Source organism: Lissotriton vulgaris, chromosome 8 (assembly GCF_964263255.1).
Source record: "Lissotriton vulgaris chromosome 8, aLisVul1.2, whole genome shotgun sequence".
Classification (NCBI taxonomy): domain Eukaryota; kingdom Metazoa; phylum Chordata; class Amphibia; order Caudata; family Salamandridae; genus Lissotriton; species Lissotriton vulgaris.
Window position 1 is genome coordinate 636,106,406 of NC_141696.1, and position 18,569 is coordinate 636,124,974.

At 50.4% G+C, this 18,569-nt stretch overlaps 1 protein-coding gene across 1 annotated transcript in view; it reads left to right on the forward strand.

The window, feature by feature from the left end:
* The window catches only part of POLA1 (DNA polymerase alpha 1, catalytic subunit), a 2,033,948-nt gene that overhangs the window by 1,355,663 nt on the left and 659,716 nt on the right, over positions 1–18,569 (forward strand). The window lies entirely within an intron of this gene.

Below are 18,569 nucleotides of genomic sequence, written 5' to 3' on the forward strand. Positions count from 1 at the left end.
ATCAACTATTTAGAGAGTATAGCCATAGTTCTAGCCCTCAAAGCTTTTCAAACCCATCTAGCGGGCAAAGCTGTCCTGGTTCGTACCGACAACATCGCAACTATGTATTGCATACAAAAACGGGGGGGGGGGCACACTCCCTCCAACTGTCCCACCGAGCCCAGGACATCTGGAGGTGGGCCATTCATTACAAAATCTATCTCCTAGCAGAACACCTCCCAGGAGTAGACAATTAGATGGCAGATCTGCTAAGTCGCCAGAACCAGCAAATCCACGAATGGGGACTACACTTTCAAGTTCTCCTCCCATTCTTTCAAAAGTGGGGCTTTCCAGACAGACCTGCATGCCACGCACCTGAATGCAAAATGCCCAACCTTCTAACCTACCGCCAGACTGTATGAATATTATCAAGGAAACTAGACGTCCTACCACAAGAGCATGCTATGCAGCAAAGTTGAAGCGTTTTGTGATTACTGTAACCACATCAACCCACTTGATGCTTCTGTCCAAAAACATTATATGCTATTTGTTCGATCTACAACGTGCCAATTTAGCGTACACGTCAATACGTTTACATCTAGCTGCAATATCTGCATACCTACAAAATAGACCTCTATCTCTTTTTAAAGTACCTGTCATTAAAGCTTTTATGGAAGGACTCAAAAGAGTTATTCCTCCGAGACGTCCACCTGCTCCTTTATGGAATCTCAACTTTGTCCTCACCAGACAAATGGGTCCACCCTTTGAGCCATTGAACAAATTTGAACTGCAATTTCTCACATGGAAACTGCTTTCCTGGTGGCTATCACATCACTCAGAAGAGTGAGTGAGCTTCAGGCACTAAATATAGAAGAACTTTTTTTTTTTTTTTTTTTTTTTTTTTACAAATGCACTAAAATAAAGTAGTTCTTTGGACTAATCCTAAATTCCTTCCTAAAGTCATTTCTGAGTTTCATATCAATCAATCTGTTGAATTACCTGTGTTCTTACCTCAACCAGATTCGTTAGCAGAACGTGTCCTACACACATTAGATGTAAAAAGAACATTGCTGTATTACATAGAAAGGGCAAAACCTTTCCGTAATACAAATCAAATTTTTGTCGCTTTTGCTCCACCACACAAAGATAATCCCATATCAAAATCAGGAATTGCAAGGTGGCTAGTCAAGTACATTAAAATCTGCAATGCAAAAGCAAAACAAACATTAACAGTTCCCCCTAGAGCACACTCTACACACAAACTGGGGGCTTCTATGGCATTCTTAGGAAACATACCCATAGATGACATATGCAAAGCTGCAACATGGTCTACACCTCACACATTCACAAAACACTATTGTGTAGATGTGTTAGCAAGACAACAAGCTAGAGTGGGCCAGGCAGTTTTACGTACACTATTTCAGACCACTGCAATAGATGCAGGATAGCCACCGCTTTGAGAGATAACTGCTATATAGTTTGTGTATAACACACAATTGATGGACTGAACGCAGAACAAATCAAAACATTAATCCCCAGTCAACAGATCTGGGTTAAATCCTTCATTTTGCTCACCATGCCACCCCAGTTTAGACCTGGCCATATGCAGATCAATCTTGACCTTGTGCCTCATGGGAACAGTCCAGCCAGAACTGCAAAGTCAGGTCCTCCCTGGACCTTTAACAAGCATCCTAGGACCGGCCTATCATCATATAGGCGTTAACTTGAGCAGGGAATGATATGAGAGAGCATCACCCTGTAATGCACAGATTTACCCAATTTAAGAGGCTAAGGGGGGGAACTTGGAAGATGATTGAAGATTTCAGTCCCCTAAATGATATAGTAATTCCAGAATTTCCGGTGGTACCAGACCCATCAGTCATACTAAAACATTCCTACATATGCGACATACTTTTCAGTGATTTTATTGAAAATGCATATTTTATCATACTACTGCACCCAGATAGTCCATATATAATCGGATTTACTTACAGAAAAACTCAGTATTGCTATAGAAGGCTCCCTCGGGCTGTGGTGAGTCCCAAGCATCTTTAACAGGACAATGAAAAAGGATTTAGCAAATGTAAAATGTAAAAGCACCCTTCTACAGTATGTGGACAACATTTTGGTGTATAGCTCCTCTGAAGACCTGCAGGGAGTATACTATTGGTCTCCTTTGCATGCTTCCAGAAAAAGTATACAAAGCGGATACAGGCAAATTATAATATGTGCAGACAGTAGTTCATTACTTGACACAGATAATATAGAAAGATGGGAGGGTGACACCTGACAGTGCAGATAATATTAGAAATATGCCCAAGCCCACCACCACAAAACAATGCAACAGTTCTGAAGACCCTGCTCAACAGAGCATTTGTGAGGCGTTTTGCGTCCAACTTCATTCCCTAGTTTCCTTGTTGGCTTCTGGTGTGCTAGGCACTCTTGGCCGGTTTCTGGAGTTGCCTGGCGCCCTTGAGCCATACTGGGTGCCATCTTTGATTGAGTTAGTGCCCCTAGTTTTTAATGATTTTATGGTTTATTCTCACAACTTTACTTGGCATTTTCCCTCATTTCCCAGTAACTTTCCCTTACAGGTGATCCTGTGCAGGGAAATCAGTGTTGCTGGGCCCTGGATTTGCCCTCTGTTGATTTTAGCCAACTTGTTTTTAGGATTCCTTCACTTGCACTCCAGGGATGGCGTGTAGACCAGCCCACCCTCTTATTGGGCGATATTTAAATCATTCGCTAGCGCGGATGTGCCACCGGCGCACCAAAGGTAAGTCCGTCCAAGCCTGGGCTGCGCCTAGCGCTGCAAGCCCTAAAGGTTTTGGCTCAGGAATGCATATGAACGCCAAATACCTCTGGATGTACTAAAGAATGTCCCAGTTTTAAAATGTCATCCCTCTGGGTAGGTAATATTGTGAAGCATGCAGCTTCTCTCTTGCAGCATAATTCCTACCATCCGATCCTACCACTTCCCACTGTAAATGCATTCCAAGTCTTTAACTTTCTTTTTATCGCTGCGCACTTGTGAACGCTCGGTACTTGGTTAAACACACCACAGAAATTGCTATTCTTATTGACACTCACCAACTTGACACTATATTTATTACAGAAACATGGGTCAACTGCTTTTCCACCCCTGACCTGATTACCGCAGTCACTCCAGGCTACACTATTTTCAGACTTGACCGACTTCTGAAAAGAGATGGGGGGGCTTTGAATTATCTCTAGGGACCAGATCAAAGCTAGATTCGTTGCTACGCCAAATAAAGATTGTAAAGCCCTATCTCACTGGTTTGAAGTAACCAAAAATAAATCCTGTTGAGGGCTACTTATTTATTGCATAACGACCTGAAAAGTAGGTTTCTCAACCACATCAGCACGCTCCTTGAAGGAGTGATCTGCAACTCTGATCTGACTATTCTGTTAGATTTAAACTTCCACTTAGACCACACGGAAGAGAAAGACCCTAGAGACCTTTTGGTTACCATGAATAACTTTGGGCTCACTCAATTGATGCAGACTGCTACCCATATTGCAGGCCACACACTAGATGCTATCTTTAGCAACCATGACTTGATACAAAACCAGAGGTTATACCCCTCCCATGGTCCAACATTTCTGCCATTTTTTTTTTAGCTTAGAGACCCCAAGGATACTCAAATTGCCAGCACGAAATGGGCCCGACCTTCCATTGAGCATGGATGAATATAAACTTCAATCAGCTTATTGAAGACTTTTTTTAATTCCATGTTCCTATCGTCATTTTTATTTCATCTTGGAAGAAAGCATCTATTCTCCCTCTCCTAAAAGAGCACAACCTCGATCTCAACATTCCTCCTAGCTATCGACCTATATCCAGAAAAATTATGAATTTACAACTTACCCATTTCATTAACCTTTTCCATGCATCAGACGGCCGGCAGCTGTCCGACGACACAGTGGGCGTGTGCGGAGGACGGCCTCTGGACGTCCCTGCTGCGCACGCGAATTTCTGCTGCAGCGGATAAGGAACAGTCTGCTACACCCAACTAAGTTTGGTTTTAGATCAGATCATAGCACAGAGTCAGTGCTGATCAAAGCCACAGATGAACTTAGAATCATCCTTGACGAAGGAGGAAACGCAGCTCTGATCCTGCTGGACATATCCGTGGCCTTTGATACTGTGGATCACTTGACACTATGGCATTGTGTAGAGTATGGGCATAAAAGATACAGCCTTAAATTTCCCTAGATCATATCTAAATAACAGGAAAAATACTGTGATGCTAGACAATTTCAGTTCTGAAATATTTTCTCTACCATGTGGGGTATCGCAGGGGTCCTCGCTCAGTCTCCCTCCCTTTTCAACTTACTCGTAGGTGAACTTGCCCCGCTGATCCAATCTTTTGGTCTCTCACTCACATCCTATGCAGAAGACACACAAATTGTGGTCTCGGCAGAAAAAAAGTCCAATAAAACGAGCACTCCGCTTCACAACTGTATGAAAGAAATAGTCACCTGGATGGATAGGCACAGCCTTAAGTTAAATTCATATAAGACTGAGGTAATTTTCGTTGGAAATAACCCTTGCTATTGGACTTCCGACTGCTGGCTGTAGGAGATGGGCTCACTTCCCACGGTCAAAAGCTTGGAAGTGATTCTCGACAACAAACTTAACCTAAGTAAGCAATTAAACTCCATCAAATCCGCTTCTTATAATACTTTAAGAAATATCAAAGATCCTCCCTTACATACCTATTAGAGTCAGAAAAAATCATATCCTCTCTCATTCCCTCTTAAATAGACTACTGCAACACATTAGATATCAATCTGCAGAAACAATTCCTCAATAATTTGCAGGTCCTGCAAAACTCAGCCACCAGAGTACTTCTTGATCTTCCTAAACATCAGCCTATATCACTTGCCATCAAAGAAATACGCTGGCTTGCGGTCAGTCATCATATCAAATTCAAAACCCCTTGTCTCACCTTTAAAGCCCTACATGGCATGGGTCCAGAATTTCTAAGAAATTACAACTTTTTGTATATCACTAATAGGAATCTCAGAGCTCTAGGAACCTACTCAGTCACACCATTTAGAATCAAGAAGAGCAAATGGGGCAGTAGCAGCTTTCTTGCCGGAGCTACTAGCCTTTGGAATACTCTGCCTCTTCACATTAGATTCACATCATCTCTGTAAACTTTTAGAAAACTTCTTAAAACTTGGCTTTTCAATGGGTAAACTGTCTTCACTACTCTCCCTCTGCTTAATTATCAGCGGCAAGATACCCTTTTGCATAAGTTGCGCTATATAGATTAAGTTAACATAACATTATGTGAGGCAGTGGGTATTCAACTATGCCACCCTGACTGCACCACTTGTGAACGCTTTGAGTCCCATACCAATGGGACCAAAAACTGGACTGATGGAGAGAGCATTTCGGGAGCTGAAGAATGCAATCACCAATGCTTCAGTATTGAGTAAGCCTAACTCTATAGCAAATCATTCTACCTCTTCTGTCATTGTCATGGACTGACCATGACGGCTGTACTAACTCAAAAGTCTTTTATGGGGCACAAACCAATTGCCTACTACATTGCGCTGCTAGATCTTCCATGAAAGGTCACTACCCATGTGAGCAAGCATTGGCTACAGCAGCATTTGAACACTGTAGTTGAAGCATGCAGTATTTGCTATTTTACAAAGAAGCAAGAGCACACTCACAACTCATGGTTCTGGGTACGAATTAATACTTTCAGTACCATCTTTACAAGTGGTTCGCTGTCACACAGTTAATCCAGTAACGTGCTTGGCACACCCAGTTATTGACGATCAGCACGTAAATGACTGCTAATTTCATACCAGATAAAGAAAGTAAGGTAGGAAAAGATCCCATCCAAGGGAGCATGTTGCGCTTTGTTGATGGATCCTATTACATAGATGAGGAAGCTGAAATTAGACATTCAGGAGCAGCAGTTGTCAGAGTTGAACAACCGGGGGCATCTCATACATTACCTATTAGCCAGGTGCCTCTATCTTCTAATTTTTCAGCAAAGGCGGCTGAATTGGTGGCCATCATTGAAGCATTGCAGCAAGCTTAAGGACTAGAGGTCACCATTTATTCAGATTCATCATACCTCACCACCACTATACATTTTAGCATTCAAAGATGGGAAAGTAGGAGATTTCTTGAATCTGATGGAACCCTTGATATATATAAAGATTTATCAGCACAATTAATAAAAGCGTTGTAAAGTAGTAGTGATAATCTGCAACGCACACCAATCAGCAAGACCTTCTTTCTGGGAGTAATGCTCTCACAGATAGGGCAGCAAAATAAGCACATAAAGTGACCCCAAATTGTCATCAATGTGATGAGCACACATTAGATATGATGACAAGCAGGCAGCAGGATGCTTCGGAATAACCACCGCCTTATACAGATTCCGCTAAATTAAATTTTTGTGAATTGCAAGAACAGGCATTAATTGACTAAAGAGTTGTGGGAACAGCAAGATTGCATTCAGTCACCAACCAATTTCATTTACAGGTGAGAAAGTGCAGGCAGGCCAGTAATGCCACAAGCTCTGTACACAGCTCTAGAGCAACTGAACTTCCCAGCACACACCGCAAAAGAGTATCTTCTTGCTACATCACAGGAAGATTGATCTGAAAGAAACACGTTAGTGTTAGATTCCTTACCTTAGAATATCCCCAGGCGTCAGACTGGATCTGGAAAGTTTTCGTCAGCAGTACCCCTGCGCTTCGGTAGGCGTCATCTGCGGCTCAGCATCCGGCGTTGTGACGCCGGGATGAGATCCCTGGAATACTTAGACGCCGCCCTCACACGCTGACGTCCGTTCTTCTTTTTTCCATGCCAGCAAGCGCAGATCCGGGAAGAGCGTACCCTCAGTCATTTTTTGACAAACTTTTTGGGCATTTTTGTCTATCTTTTTGGAGTCGACTCGACTACTGGTGCTGGTAGGGATGCCCGGGTTCAAGCCATGTGACGCCTGCAACCGATTGATGTTGGTACCGACGCCCACCGCCAGTGTCTCTACTGTTTAAGGGCCGACCACGATGACCAGTTGTGCCACGACTGCCGGGCCTTGACGTCGAAGGCTAGGCGGGAGCGTTCCCGTAAGCTACTCAAACTCCGGCAGTCTGCTACGCACCGCTCGAGGTCCAGGTCGAGGGACAGGTTGCGGAGCCGGAGTCCTCACCGATCATCGGGATCCAAGTCCTCGCACTCGGGTAAGTCGAGGCATGGCAATGGCAAGAAGAAGTCGAAGAAACACCATTGTTCGACCTCCCTTCGCCGGTCGCGCAACTCAGCCGAGGGTTCAGGTGGCACCGGCTGAGCCCGCGCAGTTGCATCCAGCCCCACACCCTCCGGTCCCTGGGCTCAATGCGACTCCGGAGTAGATTCGAGACTTCCTCGTGGACATGAGGACTCTCCTTCCGCCGTCGAGACCCGCCTTCGGGCCCCGCGGGTCTGACTGAGGGTCTTAGCCCTGTGTTGCAGACGGCCTCGGTGCCGCCGGCGACTTCGGTCCCGGCGCCGCAGGACCTCGTGGGATCCAGGCCTGGATCCCGGTCGATGCCGGTTGACCTCACGACTCCGCTGGCGCAGACACCCTCAGAGCCACCACCAGTGCCGTTCTCGGCCGACGCCGGCCCTGGTTCCAGCCCTGACCCGGGCTCAGCGTCGGACCGGCCCCAATCGGCGCCGTCCCCGGCGCAGACTGGTGAGTTGTTCACCTGCGGCTCCGGCTCCGTCATTTCTGCCTGTTTATCAGGACACAGATAAAGGGGAGGATTGGGAGGGGTCTGAGGACCCTCTGGCACAGCAGTGCCAGTTAAGTCAGGACTGGGCAGATGAGCTAGGGGAGGCCAGTGGTCTAGACATTTCGCCTGACACTGGTTTTCTCTCTCCTCCTTCCGTGGCTACGGAGGAGGGAGCTACTTATGCAGTGGTGCTGCGCAAGACGGTCAAGGCCTTGGGCCTTGAGCTCCCTGCAGAGGTCGTGAGAACTCACCTCCTCACCGAGTTGCTTCAACCGCCAGTAAGCTCTTCGGAGCCTCTGCTGCAGTTTAATGAGGCCCTCACTGACGTTCTGATGGGCACTTGGTCCAAGCCCACCACAGTACCTCCTGTGGATCGGAACGTCGCCCAGCACCACCGCCCAGCTCCGGGCGACCCCTGATTTCTGTCCGCCCACCACACCCCTGAGAGTCTGCTTATCCAGGCCTCCAAGTCCCAAACCACCTTCCCGACCGCACCTCGGACCGGGAATCCAAAAGGCTGGAACAGTTTGGCAAGAAACTATTTTCCTCCATCAGTCTAGGGTTGCGGTCCATTAATACTGCATGCCTTTTGGACCGTTACACCCACTCTCTGTGGGATACGTTGGCAGACGTGCTACCTCAGTTGTCCGGAGGAGGCCAGGACACGGCTCGCCCAGGTTCTTGGGCAGGATGCAGCACGGTATTCCATTAGATGTGGACTAGACATCATGGACTCGCTGGGCAGAGCGATTGCAACAACGGTGGTGGCGATTCGTTGTCAATCCTGGCTGAGGTCCACACTCTTTTCAGGGGATGTCCAGTGCACTCATGGACATGCCTTTTGATGGCCGTCGCCTCTTTGGCGACATGGCAGATAGCGCGCTGGAGCGCTTTAAGGACGCCAAGGCTACGGCCAAGTCCTTGGGGCTGTCGGCACAGCACCTGCAAACTTCTGCTTTTTGCCCCTTTTGTGGCCACGGAAGGGGCACCCCCGCACGTTCGTCCAGCCACAAGCCACAGAACCAGCCTCAATGCGGTCACGGACGTGCATTCGTTCGTGGCGGAGCAGGGGGACAGAGAGACGGTCAGTCCACATCCGCTCCTGCAGCATCTGCCTCAAAGCCTTCCTAGTCCGAGCTTTCAGGCCCATTCCACGATAGTGGGAGGCAGAGTTTGCCATCACCTGCTCCACTGGCGTACCATCACTTCCGACAGGTGGGTGCTGCAAATCGTCCTAAGGGGCTACTCCCTCCCCTTCGAGACCACACCTCCAGCCATGCCACCGCAGTACCACCGCATGTCGGGGGATCACTTGACACTACTCCAGCAGGAGGTGGCGGCCCTCTTGGCCAAGGGGGCCATTGAGCGCGTCCCCACGTCAGAAGTAGGTTGTGGTTGTTATTCCCACTACTTTCTGGGTCCCAAGAAGGGCAAAGGGGGCCTACACCCTATCTTGGATCTCGGGAGCGTCAACGTCTTCCTCCGGAAGGAGAAGTTCAAGATGCTGACGTTAGCTCAGGTTTTGGCTGCCCTAGACCCTGGAGACTGGATGGTAGCGTAGGTCTTGCAGGACGCTTATTTCCACATTCCTGTCCTGCCAGCCCACCAGCGTTTACCCTGCTCCCCTTCGGCCTCACCAGTGCCCCTCTGGTGTTCACAAAAGTGATGGCGTGTGTGAGAAGTTGGCCCGATATGCAACGTTCGCTATTCTAGCGACCGCTATGTATCGTTCCAACGACCCTTATGGTGTTTGGTTGTAAGTCAACCTATAGACCAGCTATCCTAGTAGCGTGGATACGAGCAGTCTAAGGCTAAAGACTCGAGAGGGCGTGTTAAGCCAGCTGTTTACCACACATGTACCCCTTGAACACCCAGTGAAAGGACACCACACAAGTGTTATGAAAATAAACAGGATATTTATTAAGATTCACAACAGCCCTGGACTCTTTATGAGGACAGGGTACTAAGCACAAACCAAATCTCTTAGGAAAATACTTCAAGTGCACAATTAAGACAAGTGTCCGAGGACACGGAAAGTTTAAGGTCTCGGGCGGACCCGATAAGGCAAGTCGGAAGCGAGGGACTCGGGACCCTAGAGTAAAGAGGCTATGCAGGCACCGAAATGCCGAGTTACCTAGCCACGAGGGCTGCGGCTGCACAAGTCTTACAGGCGTCGGGGTCTTCGCTGACGAGCCAGGAGCCGGAAGAAAAGGAGTTGCTGGCCGGCGACCAGTGATGAATAGTTCGTAGAGATCCAAGCCTGGATCAGAGATTGTTGATACCTGAAAGCAGAGGGGACCAAGTTCGTACTACTAGCCAGTAGTCAGAGGGTACCAGGAAGGCACCGGTTGGCCGTCACCTCGACCAGGTGAGTGGGCGACGCTAGGCTCTGCAGTCTCACGGACCAGGAGGCGTTGTCGGCGACCACGGTGGAGGTGCGAGCTGTCCCACGAAGGATGATGCTGTCGGCGTCGCTGGGCCCAGGATGGGGCAACAAGCCTTGGCAGATCTCAGGGCCACGGAGTGGGCCTAAGATGGCGTCTTGAGTGGACCAGGAGGGCCCGGGGTGCTTCTCGCAAAGATGGAAGCAAGGGCCAGTCTGGAGCAACCAGACCAGCAGAGTTGATTGTCGGATGTCGTCACAGAAGGGCACAAGCCAGCGGCTAGTGACCAGACAACGTGCTGAGCAGCGAGCAGAAGGGCCCCACGCAGATCGTGGAGATGCTGGGAGACTGCACTTCGGTGCTGGAGCGGCTCAGGGTCGGGGCTTCTCGGACCCCAGAGCACTCACCAGAGAATTGCTTCGATGGTCGTGCTGGTTAAGAGCGTGCAGGTTCTGATGATGGCCGGTCCCTCGAGGTCTCGTCGCACCCACAGATCACAGCTGAGCTGATGACGTGGGTAGAGGTCAGAGGTGCCAGGGAAGCCGGTTCTCGTCGAGCTGGGCCGTCGGATCCTTGAGGAAGGACTTGCAGCAAACCGCAGAGTTCTTAGATGGTGCCCGCTGATGCAGGGTGACTACTCCTTAGTCACAAGGGAGAAATCTTGAGAAGAGTCTTGAGTGTCCTTTCGTAGAAAGTAGTTCTTGATTCAAAGATGATCTAATTTGGAAGGGTCCCCGCTCCGGTCTTTATCCTAAAGAAAGGGGTGGGTACATGACTAGGTCCTGCCCTAAGGGTGGGACCAGGAAGGGGGGTAGTTACACCCCTCTCCCCTGCCGGACTTTCCCCAGGCCAGGGCTGGCGCCCCTGGAACTGGTTCTGACCGGCAGATGCGTAGTGAGCACCAGGGTGCCACTCCGCAGTCACCTTCTCGCAAAAGCCCTACCTACCCAGAATACACAAACCCTGTCTGGGACGGTGCGAACACCGCCCTCGACAGGAAACCCTTTGTCCAAGCTCTCACCGCTGGAAGGACTCCCAGCAGCAGGAGGTCAGACTCGTGTCTGTGGTGGCAGCATCCATTTTGTGGAGCTGAGGCTTTAGTTAACTTTAACCGGGGTTCACAGTTACGTACATGTCGTGTCCCTCTAGAAGGGCGGAATGCTAACCTCTTCGCCAGAGTTGGTGAGAGGGCAGCATCCCGATTCGTATGACACCTTACTCGACATGTCTTGATAACGCGACACCGAAGTTACCGATGTGGTACGCGTTATCATGGAACAGCCATTGGGTCTTGATTCCGCAAGCTGCAACCGGGCTCGGCTCGGGCCAGAACCTAGTTCACACGAGCCCACGCACTCTGCCTTCAGGATTGTCAAGGCCTGCCATAGGAGTGACTGATAGGAACTCGGGTGTCCATGGTATGGTTAGATATAGGGCTACTATATCTAAAGCAAAGTGTGATTACACGACTTCGCCCCAGCTGTCATGCAGCCAGTTGTGTCAAATTTAGGAGGCCAGCCAGGGGTGGCATAATACGTGCTGCAGCCCCTGGCGGCCCTGGGTACACCTATGCCCTGCGTTACGGGGTCTGATAAGGTGGCCCAGTACCAATTGGTAAATGCACCTAGGGTACATATCGTAATTTAGAAAGAGAACAGCCAGGCTGTGGGTCTGATTGGCAGGCCCACAGCCAGAGAAAGTCGTAAACCAGTGAAACAAAAGCAAAAAATCTGGGTGATCATAGGATTGCAGACCCTACTCTCCTACAGCGTGGTCGCAGCTCATCTGCGCAGATTAGGGGTTCCAGTCTTCCCCTATCTCGACGACTGGCTGTTGAAGGCGGGCTCGCCCCAAACAGTCGTCTCCCACCTCCAGACTACGGCCGACCTCCTGCATTCGCTGGGGTTTTCCATCAACGTGCCAAAGTCACATCTGAGTCCCTCCCAAAAGCTCCTCTTCATCGGAGTGGTTCTGGACTCTGGGCAGCTACGGGTTTATTTTCCAGAGCAGCGGGTTCGGGATATTCAGGCTCTGATTCCGATCTTTCAGCCTTTATCCCGAGTTTCGGTCAGGAGGGCCCTACAGCTGCTAGGTCTGATGGCCTCCTGCAGCCTGCGGGTACATCAGGCCAGGTGGCGGATGCGGGCTCTGCAGTGGGACCTGAAGTTCCAGTGGGCACAACATCAGGGCAACCTGTCCCACCACATCCTGATTTCGGAGGGCACTGCAAGACTGTTACAGTGGTGGCTCATGGACCGCGATTGGGTCAGTGGCAGATCACTCTCCCTACACCAACTGGGAGCTCAAGGATAATGACGGATGCGTCCCTCCTCGGACGTCAATCGGACAAGGTTGTTCTGAGGACACGTCCTTCTTTTCTACCCAAGGTGGTCGCTGCCTTTCACATCGGCCTGACCATTACCTTGCCCACTTTCTTTCCACCTCCGCATCCTTTAAAAAGAGGAAGAGAGGCTCCACCGTCGGGGATCAAAACGTGCGTTTTCCTTTTACCTAAACCGCACACAACAGTTCCCGGTGGATGATCAACTTTTTGTTGGCTACGTGGGCGCTAAGAAGGGACGGGCGGTGCACAAACGGAACATCTTTCGGTGGGTCGTTTTGTGCATCAAGATCTATTATTCCTTGGCTAAAAAGGATACCTCCTGAGGGGCTGTGCGCCCATTCTACTCGGGCCACTGCGGCTACTATTGCCGTGGGACGGGGAGTCTCTTTGCAGGACATTTGTCAGGCAGCTACGTGGGCCTCGCTACACACGTTCGCCAAGCATTACTGCCTGGACAGCCAAGTCCAGAGAGATGGCTTCTTTGGCCGTTCAGTGCTCCAGGATTTTCTGGTGTGATTTTGGTCCGCAGACCTGCCACCGGGGTTGGTATTGTGAGAAGTTGGCCTGATATATGATGCTCACTAGTTCTAGTGATCACCTTGTATCAGTCCAAACAACCCTTATGGTGATTGGTTGTAAGTCAACCTTATAGACCAGCTATCCTAGTAGCAAGGACAAAAGCAGTCTTTAGGCTAAACTCTGAATGGCATGTGAAGCCAGCTGTTTTATCACGTATAACCCCTTGAATACCAAGTGAAAGGACACCACACAGGTTGTTATGAAAATAAACAGATATTTATTAACTAACATACACCTCTGAACTCTTTATGAGGTCAGAGGGCTAAGCACATGACAATACTTGAAAGGAAATACGAGTTCGCACAGTATTTACAAGAACTGCTGAGGGGCGCAACAAACCATATACTAAATAAATGGAATGCGAAAGTCAATCAAAGGAATGGAGCTGTCCAGAGGCTGTAGGATCGCTGGGACCACGCTATACTAATTGGAGGTAAGTAATAGGAGGCCCTCGGAACGCGTGTGCAGAGTGTGAACTCACACGCGAGATGCGTACAATCGTCTATGGACAGTACAGTTTAAAGAAAAGGCGAGTACGGACGTCCCTGACTAGGTAGGACTGAAACGACAATGGAACTGGACACTAGGATAGTGAAGCTACCCCTGAGCACCGAAATGCTCGTGTTACCTCACCCACAGGCTGCGGGTGCATAGGTGCCAAGTCGTGTCTGGTTCCGGCGTTGAAGTCTATGGAGCCTGGAGGAAAAGATGCTGCAGGCGGTCAGGAGGAAGATGTCCGGTGCAATCCAAGGGTGGATTGGTGAAGAGAGGAACCTGAAAGCAGAGGGGACAATGTTCAAAGTCACTAGCCAGTGACTGGAGTGGAACCAGGGGTGGAACCAGATGTCGTCGTCGCGATCAGGTGAAGGTGGACGCTTGTCTCTGCAGCCACGTGGACCAGGTGGTGTCTTCGACGACCAGGATGGAGGCACGAGCTGTCCCACGCAGGCTCTCGCTGTCGGCGGTGTCGTCTCCGGATTCGGGTTCAACAGGCTTTGGCAAAGACACCCACGCGGTGAGTGGAAACGGCATCTGGAGTGGACCAGGAGGGTCCGGGGTGCTCCTCTTTTGGAAGGGAGCAAGGGCCAGTCTGGAGCAACCAGACCAGCAGCAAAGTTGTCGGAGTTCGTCGTCTAGGAGGTCACAAGCCAGCCGGCAAGTGACCAGACAACGCGTCGAGCAGCAAACAGGCAGAAAGGCCCCACGCAGATCTCGTGGATGCTGGAGGGCTGATCTTCGTTGCAGGAGCTGCTCAGGGTCGGGGCTTCTCAGTCCCCAAAGCACTTGGACGAGGATGCCTCGGAAGTCGTGCTGGAGCAAAGTGCTGCTTCTTTCAAGATGGCCGGTCCCGCGTGTCTCGTCGCACCCACGGGTCTCAGCTCGGCTGCATATGTGGGTTGAGGTCGGAGAGGTCTGGGAATCCGGGTCTCGTCGGGCTCTGAAGTCTGGATCCTTTGCAGGAAGACGACAAAGGGAAGTTGCGGTACGCTGATGGTGCCTGCAGATGCAGGGTGGACACTCCTTGCCCACAAGGGAGATTCCTTCGGTCTTCTGTGGAGCAGAACGTCGAGGTCCAGAGTTTCTTCTTGTGAAGTTGATCAGGATAATCTAATTTGGAATGGGACCAGCTCCTACCTTTATCCGGCTAAGGGGGGCTGCACTACGACTAGGTCCCTCCTCTGGGTGGGACCAGGAAGGGGGATGGTTACACCCCCTTTCCTTTGTCCGGTCCTGCGCCAGCTCTAGGGCTGGAGTGCCCAGGAACTGGTTTGGACCGGAATATGCACAGGGACACCTTGTGTGCCCCAGGCATGTCTCATTCCTTTCAGCCCTTTCCTACCTAATACACAAAATCCTGTCTGGGGTGGTGCTAGCACCTCCCGAGGCAGTTAACCCTTTGTCTAAACCTCCCTCGCTGGAAGGACTCCCAGCAGCAGGAGGTCAGACTTGTGTCTGTGGTGGCAGCATCCATTTTTTGATGCTGAGGCTCGAGTTAACTTTAACCGGGGTTCACAGTTACATACATGTCGTGTCCCTCTAGAAGGGTGGAATGCTAACCCCGTCGCCAGAATTGGCGAGGGGTTAGTATTCCAATTCGTATGACACCTTACTCGACATGTTTTGATAAAGCAATACCAAAGATAGCATTTAACCGCGAGGTACATAATGCACTTAAGAGTATATGGTATGCGTTATCATGGAACAGCTATTAGGACTTGGTTCCGCAAGCTGCAAACGGGCTCAGCTCATGCCAGAGCACCATCTCACACGATTCCAAGCACTCTGCCTTCAGGATTGTCAAGGCCTGCCATAGGAGTGACTGATAGGAATCTGTGTGTCCATTTTTAGGGTTAGATATAGGTATACTATATCTACAGCAAGGGGTGATTACACCACCTTGCCCCAGCTGTCGTGCAGCCAGTTGTGTCAGATTTAGATGGCCATCCAGGGGTGGCATAATACATGCTTCAGCCCCTGGTAGGCCCTGGGTACACCTATGCCCTGAGTTACAGGGTCTGATAAGGTAGCCCAGTACCAATTGGATAATGCACCTAAGGTACACATGTCAATTTAGTGAGAGAACAGCTAGGCTGTGGGTCTGATTGGCAGGCCCACAGCCAGAGAAAGTCGTAAACCAGTGAAACAAAAGCAAAAAAATCTGGGTGATCATAGGATTGCAGACCCTACTCTCCTACACAGGCCGCAGAACCAACCTCAGCGCGGATGTGGTAACCGCCGTGGCAGTGCAGGGGGACACTCGCAAGGTCAGTCCACACCCACCCCCGTATCATCTGCCTCTAAATCCTCCTAGTTCGAGTTTTAACAGGCCCATTCAACGCTAGTGGGGGGCAGGGTTCGCCATCACCTCCTCCACTGGCGCTCCATCACATCGGACAGGTGGGTGCTGCAAATCGTCCAAAGGGGTTACTCCCTCCCTTTCGAGGAGACCCCTCCAGCCATGCCACCGCAGTTCCACCGCATGTCGGGGGATCACGTGCGACTTCTACAGGAGGAAGTTACGGCCCTCTTGGCCAAGGGGGCCATTGAGCGCGTTCCTGGGCCAGAAGTAGGACGTGGTTGCTATTCCCACTACTTTCTGGTACCCAAGAAAGGTAAAGGAGGCCTACGCCCTATCTTGGACCTATGGAGCGTTAACAGCTTCCTCCGGAAGGAGAAGTTTAAGATTCTGACTTTTGCTCAGGTCCTAGCTGCCCTCGACCCTGAAGACTGGATGGTAGCGTTGGACTTGCAGAACGCGTACTTCCACATCCCCGTCCTGCCAGCCCACCGGCGTTACCTGCGGTTCACGGTAGGCACCGAGCACTTTAAGTTTACTGTGCTCCCCTTCGGCCTTAACAGCGCCCCACGGGTGTTCACAAAAGTGATGGCAGTGGTCGCACCTCATCTGCGCAGATTAGGGGTCTCAGTCTTCCCTTATCTCGGCGACTGGCTGTTGAAGGCTGGCTCGCCCCAGACGGTCGTCAGCCACCTCCATACTACAGCCGACCTGCACCTGCTGGGGTTCTCCTTCAATGTGCTGAAGTCACACCTCTGCCCCTCTCAGAAGCTCCTCTTCATTGGAGTGGTTCTGGACTCGGCGCAGTTTCGGGTTTATCCTCCCGAACAGTGCGTTTGGGATATTCAGGCTCTGACTCCGATCTTTCAGCCTGTATTCCGGATCTTGGTCAGGTTGCCGCTGCGGCTTCTGGGGCTGATGGCCTCCTGCATCCTTCTGGTGCATCACGCCAGGTGGCGGATGCGGGCTCTGCAGTGGGACCTGAAGTTTCAGTGGACCCAGTGTGAGAAGTTGGCCAGATATATGATGTTCACTAGTTCTAGTGACCACCATGTATCAGTCCAAACAACCATTATGGTGAGTGGTTGTAAGTCACCCTTATAGACCAGCTATCCTAGTGGTAGCGTGGACAAAGCAGTCTTAGGCTAAATTCCTTTGGCATGTGAAGCCAGCTGTATTACCATATGTAACCCCCTTGAACACCAAGTGAAAGGACACCACACAGGATATATATTCAAAATATATATGTATTTATTACTACAAATAGTCCCCTGAACTCTTTATGAGCACAGAAGCAAACACGTTAAAACAATTCAATTGATAAGTATACAAAAGTGGCACAAATATGGATAGGCCCGGGTGGCCCCTAAAACCATATACTAAAGAAGTGGTATAAGTACCACGAGTCGAAAGGAAGTAAGGCCTAGGGCCTTGGGAATCGCTGGGGCTATGCTGTACTAACGCAAGTGAGGAACTAGGAGGCCCACGGGATGTGGTTTGCAGTGCGCAAAGTTAGGAGCAGTTCACATTGGAATCAATGGATGCGTAAATGTTAAAAAGGTAAAGGTAGGAAGTCTTCCGGTCAGTCTAGAACTTAACCCTTTGGAATCTGGACACTAGGAGAGTTAAACTACTCGGGGGCACCGGAGTGCCAGCGTTACCTCACCCACAGGAAGCGGGTGCAGTGGAGCCAAAGTGTCGGGATTCTGCAGGAGTTCAGATGGAGCCTTGGAGTGTTGATGCTGCAGGCGACCTGATGTGAAGAGTTCCGGTGGATCCAAGGGTGGATCTGAAGTGTTGAAGACCTGAAAGTAGAGGGGACAATGTTCAAAGTCACTAGCCAGTGACCGGAGTGGAACCAGGAAGGAACCAGGCGTTGTCGGGTGCCAACAGGTGATGTCGTGAAGCTTGTCTCTTCAGCAGCGTGGACTAGGCGACGATGACGACGACCAGGAGTCACTCACGAGCTGTCCCACGTAGGCTCTAGTTGATGGCGGTGTCGGCTTCTTGATCAGAGCAAACAGGCCTTGGCTAATGCAAGCCACGCAGGAAACAAAGACGGCTTCTCACTCTAACCAGCAAGGTCAGAGGGATTGCTGCTTTTGGGAGCAGCAAGGGCCAGTCTGGAGCAACCAGACCAGCGGTGGAAAGTTGTTGTCTGGTCGCCAAAATGGCTACCGCCAACGGACTAGTAACCGGGAGGGCGCGTCGAGTGGAACAAAGCAAAAGGGCCCCACGCAAATCTCTTGAGAGTTGGAGGGCTGGTCCTTGGTGCAAATGTAGCTCAGTGGTGGGGCTTCTCAAGACCCCGAGCACAGCGGTGAGGGTGCCTCAGGTGCTGCGCAGTCAGCTTCTCGTGGACTTTCCAAGAGGTCCGGTCCCACGTCTCAAGTCGCATCCACTTGTCTCCGCTTAGCAGGGACTGTGGATCGGGCTGTTAGATGTCTGGGAGTCTGGTTCTTGTCAGGCTCTGGACTCGGGCTCTGGCGGGAGGCGGCGGCAAAGCAGTCGTTGATCGCTGGATGGTGCCTGTATTCACAGGGTGGCCACTCCTTGGCCACAAGGGAGAATCTTCAGTATTCTGAGCAGCAGAACGTCGAAGGTCCAGAGTTTCTTCTTCTTTAGTCGAATTTCAGGGTAATCTGCTGTCTTGGGACTCAGCTCCTACTTTTAAATCAATTCTAGGGGCTGGACTACCTACTAGATCCCTCCT